Source organism: Nelumbo lutea, chromosome 3 (genome assembly GCF_056320005.1).
Source record: "Nelumbo lutea isolate HS-2025 chromosome 3, American lotus-T2T, whole genome shotgun sequence".
NCBI classification, from domain to species: Eukaryota; Viridiplantae; Streptophyta; class Magnoliopsida; order Proteales; family Nelumbonaceae; genus Nelumbo; species Nelumbo lutea.
The window spans coordinates 56,844,053-56,850,053 of NC_142686.1; the positions used below are offsets into that span (position 1 = coordinate 56,844,053).

Genomic DNA, 6,001 nt, shown 5'->3' on the forward strand with positions numbered 1-6,001 from the left:
AAACAAGCTCGACATAAACGTTTTGTATAAAAGTGCCCCTAATATTAATTATATTAACCTAACTACCATCACATCCCAACCGTGTATTAGAATCATCTCCCAATACTAAATGCGGGAGATGTTCCCAATGCAGTGAAATATAGTCTGCAGCGTTTTGGGAGCATTCTGTCATTCTGTGGGAGGCAGATGTGAACTCTGAACGGACCAATGCCAATAACCCTTTTCACTGTTGGATTGAAGACCTGGGATCTGTTCTTCTTCCTCGTAGAGGGCGCCTTACACCGATTTTATAGACATATCCCGCCCTGTATTAGATACATTACGGGAGATGTTTTGATGTGTAGTTAGAACGTATTGTGTGTTTGGCGTGAGGAGCAGATTCAGACTCTGGATTGAAACTCTGTCATGAGTCCTGATCACCTGCTCATATATGGTGGGTCTTACTTTTTCTTTTATGATAAATTCAGTTTCACATTGATATGTGTGGTGTTGGGTCAAGTTGGTAGGGTGTTGGAATTTGTTTTGTTGATGGAAGATTTCAATTCTTTTAATGTTATAGCGAGGAGTTTATATAATCTCAGAAATCATATCACATATCTTTGGGAACATATCGCATACATGTCATTGAGAGATGTTCCCAATGTAAGATTAGGGTCGGCTTTAGTCAAAGCTTTATAATTCAAACACCATTCAAACATTATGAGAGAACACACACATTCATAAGCACGTATGCATACTATATACGTGGTAAACGGACGTTTACCATTCTCCGGTCTCCACCCAAATCGACCCACTGAACCCCTGTTCTGCTATCCTCTCCAACCGGCGAAGACAAAAGCATCACCGGTAAAATCTTCTTCCGGGACCGGCAATATAGAGCAAGTAAATCTTCCTTCTTCTTTGCTTCTCTAAAACACAGTCTTCTCCCATGAAAAGCCTGACCCTTACTGTTGATGATGGCAGTGATATTCCGCCAGCGACGAACGATTTCTTCTGCAACTGATCCGCCAGCAACCGACGATAAATATTGGATAATAACCAGGCCAGCAGACAGCAGCAATTTCTGGTTTACCATGAAAATAAATTAAAGTTGGGAATATCTCCCAACACAACATTACCTCTCAGACAGGCAGAGAGGGGCCCGTGCCCATGAAACAGGGACAAAATCAATTTCAATGGGAGTAGGGGCGGCAAAATCAACTTAATAAACCTTAATTTTTTTTCCTCAGATTCACCCCTTCCCACTTTACTTTCCTCTCTCATTCCCACTCCCATTCAAGCATAACAATGAGTGCCTTCTCTTTCCTTCTCTCCTCCACTCCCTTCTTGCACTCATTACGGCATGGGGAAGGACGTTGAGGTTGCTAAAAACGGCCATTTCTCCACCAAGGACTACCACAACCCACCTCCGGTGTCTTTGATCGATGCCGTGGAATTGACCAAGTGGTCCTTCTACCGGGCTCTCATCGCTGAATTCATTGCAACTCTTTTGTTTCTCTACATTACTGTGTTGACGGTCATCGGTTACAAAAGCCAGACTGTCCAGGCTCACAACGGTGGTGATTGTGACGGAGTTGGCATCCTTGGCATCGCTTGGACTTTTGGTGAAGCAAAGAAGAAAGGTCAGGCTTGGACATTCGGTGGCATCGCTGGCGGATCAGTTGTAGATGAAGTCATTTGTCGCCGGAAGAATATCACTGTCATCAACAGTAAGGTTTAGGCTTGTCATGGGAGAAGACTGTGTTTTAGAGAAGTAAAGAAGAAGGAAGATTTACCTACTCTATGTCGCCGGTCGCCGGTCGCCGGTCGCCGGTCGCCGAAGAAGATTTCACCACCGGTGATGCTTTTTGTTTTCGCCGGTTCGGGAGTGGTTTCTTCTACATTATGACCTGATAAATCTAGACCGTTCATAAGAAGTTCGGATTATCTACCAAAGACCGGAAAACATTTCTCATACAAGTATGGTGTGGGTTGGTGCGAGTAACTCTTGTGAGGAGTAAATCCAGTTTCAGGTTGCCATTAATGGGGACACATTCCCAATGTACGATTGCATAGTATTGTGGGATTGGTGTGTGGGGAGCTCTGTGTCGAATATCTCAAATGCGGCTACAATGTATTGTGGGTTGACGTGGGAGAGTTATATGGGGAACCAATCGGAAATTATACAAGGCTCTTCCAACTGCAACTCACATTTGCCTACGATAGTGGAGATTGGCTTCAATGCCCACTCCGTTTGCATAGCCTTTGACAGTAGTGTATTGGGAATATTTTCATACTTCTTAACTATTCTCAACGAGACTTTAATCGACTGTGCAAATGATGTAAGAACGGTCTTGTGAGGATTATTCAGATTTCAGAAAGCCTCATAGTAGCCTTGTACTAAAACAATTAAATCAAACCTTTGATTTGTTTTCATAGCCCCACCTTGAATTAGATAAAGTGACTTCTTGGTGGGGCCATTGTAGTACATCTAAGGCCATGATTTTTTTGTTTTAGACCTGGACTAAGGCATTTTTGAAACTAAAGTGAACTCTTTTGGTGATGATGCAATTAAAAATTAAATTGGTAGACTTTGGGACACTTAGTCTCAGTTTGGAAGTACAAATGCAAATATATTGCATTTGCACTCTTTCCATATTGAGCCTTAGTGTCACAGGTGAGTCCTTCATCGTGCCATCAAGCAGCTACAGTGAGCCATCAGAGTGCCAATCGCGTGTCTTCATGGTGTCAATATGTGTATCATGGGTGGGCTTTACATGTATTTTGTAAGGGAGACCACCAATGGCATTATTGTAATTATTTAGTATGATTTTTTCATCCTTTTGATATTTCCTATTGTCACTCCCCCAAAAGCTTAACGTACTCTTTGAGGGGAGGTAGGTAGTCGAGTGAGTCATAAGCATGTAAAGGTTAAGCATGAGATCCCCTTGACACTGAACTGTGTGCTTATGCTTGTCATCCATTAATGCAATACAAATAGCATTTTTCTAATTCGTGTGTCATCTTTGTTGCATTTTTTTGTGTTGTTGCTTGTTTCTTAGGCTTATTCATCGCATTCAAGTGCCGCACGGGGTCCCAACGACTATCCCTGTGACATTAGGGCAGTCAGAATGTCAACTCTAGGTAGAATCAATGTCAAACCATTATTAATGGGGACAAAATTAGACCTAAAACCATCCAGATTAATAGTTGGATCTATGGGAGCCAAACTTGATAGACTCATAATTGAAAATTATATTTGTTTATTTAAATGATAACATAAAATTTAAATTTTGATAATATGATCTTAATAAAAATGATATATAAATACTAAATTATTTAATGTTAATAAATTAAATCATTTTAACTAATATTATTTAAGGAATTTTTTCTAAAATACCCATATAGTTTAGGAAATTGACTAATTATACCCTTACTATTTACATATAATCTTAAAGTACCATTTGACTTCGTTGACAATTGTCTAAAACCTCCCTTGCCATTAACTTTTTGTCACACCCCATTTACATGTGACATCACATGATTGATATATTTTAAAAAATTCCTAAAATTCCCTTTTATGGTTACTGTGTTATCTCGTCTCTATCTCGTCAATGTAAACATCTATGACATTCTTCCCAAATGGTGGTCATTCGAATATTTCTTGAGGGGAGAAGAAAACCCACAAAAACAAAGATGAGGAATTGACTCCAGGAGCTAGAGAAACAACTCTTGGATGACAACAAGAAAGATGAAGGAGATACCGCTTTAGTGGTTACCGATAATGAGTAGAGTGAAACTGTGCAAAATTTGAGAACCCAAATCAGCTTTGCCATAGTCGTATTTCAGTTGTTCAAGCGCACTTAATACCAACGAGCAAACACAGAAAGAAGGGGAACCTCACAAGCCTCTCGAATCATCTACTCCCTCTTCAATTCTTGCTTGAACGTCAAATATTTCAAATACCCATACTCTCAACTTCATTTATTGGTAGGTTCTTTAGTTCTCCCCTCCCTAAAAAATGTTCTTCTCTTTTTTTGGTGAAGGCTCATATGCTCGAAAATGGCCTGCCTCTTTCCTCGGTCAGCCCTAGCACCAGCATTCACCGGCGGCCAAGGGGTTCTCTCTGCTGGCATCACATCCCTCGATGCATGTCTCTATGACGGGCCTCCGCCTGGCGTCCTCTTCAAGGACTTAACCTTATCCAACATCTATTTGGTGTCGAGAGACATCTCTACAAAGGAACAAAGCAAGTGTATCAGTACTCATGCACAAGAAAAGAAAAGCCGACAATAGGAGTTTTCCTACCGAGGCAGGCGGAGCTGAGACTAACTAACACTAAAGGTAACTCCTCCTCCACCAGGGGCTTGGCTTGGATCTTCCCCGACACTTGGATGCGGGTAATCATCACAGCTTCATCGTCTCGAAGATAAGGGGATGCCTTCTCAATAGTCAAGTTCATCTCCCTCATGGCAAGAAACAAAGAAGAATTTATTCTTCCAGTTATGCATGGACTTGGGGTTGTCGACCACTTGGTCATGGTAGGCTTGGAAGTAATATATGCCCAACTCTTGAGGGTGCGGCCACAGCATGAACATGCCTCGAAAGATCTTTTCAGTCAACTCAACATCTTGAAGCCAAGCCATCACCAGCATCGCTATTATGGTCCTGAGGGCGTTGGGTGCTAGTTGGTTTATTGTGATGCCATACCACCTTAGCAACTCAGGGATGAATAAAGGAAGAGGGAACCTAAGGCCGAACTCTAAGTAATGTTGGAAGACACAGATTTCGCCCTCCTCTAGAACCCATGGCCGATCACTGGTGCTTGGGACCCTAAGCCTATAGTTTTTAAGGATATAATACTTCTTGGTAAGGGCCTTCACTTGCTCAACACTAAGGATGCTATCTAGCTTAGAGTGGGGAAGACACACCACTGTCACCCCTCGGGCCGCATACTCGGCCACTGTCCTCGGACTGGGCTCAGGAACTTCTTCACCCTCAACTACCTCAGGTGACCCCAAGGACCCCTCGGCTTCCCTTGGCATTGTGGACCCAACACTTTCACAAGGAGAAACACCACCCCTTCAGCTGCACTCAACGCCTCAGGCTCACTAGAATGGCCTTCACTACACTTGGCCGACGTTGAGGTGTGGAAGGAGCTCACTCCCTAGGGGTCAAGGAGGTCATAGCACTCAGGGCTAGAATTTGAGTAAGATATCGCCACAAGCTGAAGTTGTTTACCTAAAAGGACGAAGTCTGAAAAATTCTAATGGGAGTGAAGATGAGGTCAAGGTCTTTGAAGTCTAAAGCTCTTGGAAGCAAATGGTGAAGGTGGTCTCAACTAAGTCCCCTATTTAAAAGAGAATGGATGGCTCAGATCGCATCCCAATGGCTATGGAACAAATCGACTTAACGATCAGAACCAACGCCTAACATGCACCGCTCGCCTCAAGAAGACGAAACGACGTTGAGAAATTTAGTCGGTCCATTCATTGAGTTGAGTATTTTTGCCCAGTGATCCTAAACCAAAAGTAGCACGACCCAACCAACCCAACACTCATCTCGTGTATGGATATGATGCGACGATCCGTCTCACATATGGTCACGACCCGAGGCCAAAAACTTGATGTGTGGCTCATTGTGACACTAGCAAGTGCACTAGCCGTTCAAGTAATAAAGTAGTGAGTGAAGTATCGTTCCCACGAGGATTTAGGAAACAATTACCAATACTAAATTGAACATTTCTTATCTGATCAACAAATAAATCAAAACTCTAATGAAAGCTAAGAAATCCTAAATTAAAATCTATCTAAATCATTGGTCCAATTGCCTTCAATTCAGGTTAGAAGAGTAAGCAGTAAATGTCAATCTCAGAATTCAGCAATCTATCAATTTGGATCATTCGAATGAATCATGATTGAGCCTTGGTTTGGTGAAACCCCAAGGTCATGAACAGCCTCTCTCAAGCGCATGTTCATCCTATGCATGAGTGACGGTTCTTCTATCTCTAGCAAGAATCTAA

General features: G+C 42.2%; 1 long non-coding RNA gene across 1 annotated transcript; it reads right to left on the reverse strand.

The window, feature by feature from the left end:
• Positions 1 to 643: 643 nt before the first annotated feature.
• On the reverse strand, positions 644 to 2,412 carry LOC148865120 (uncharacterized). Its single transcript, XR_016110580.1, has 2 exons — positions 1,776 to 2,412; positions 644 to 1,697 (listed from the first exon to the last, which is right to left on the reverse strand). It is a non-coding gene; the product is annotated as an uncharacterized LOC148865120 (long non-coding RNA).
• Between the last annotated feature and the right edge of the window lie 3,589 nt (positions 2,413 to 6,001).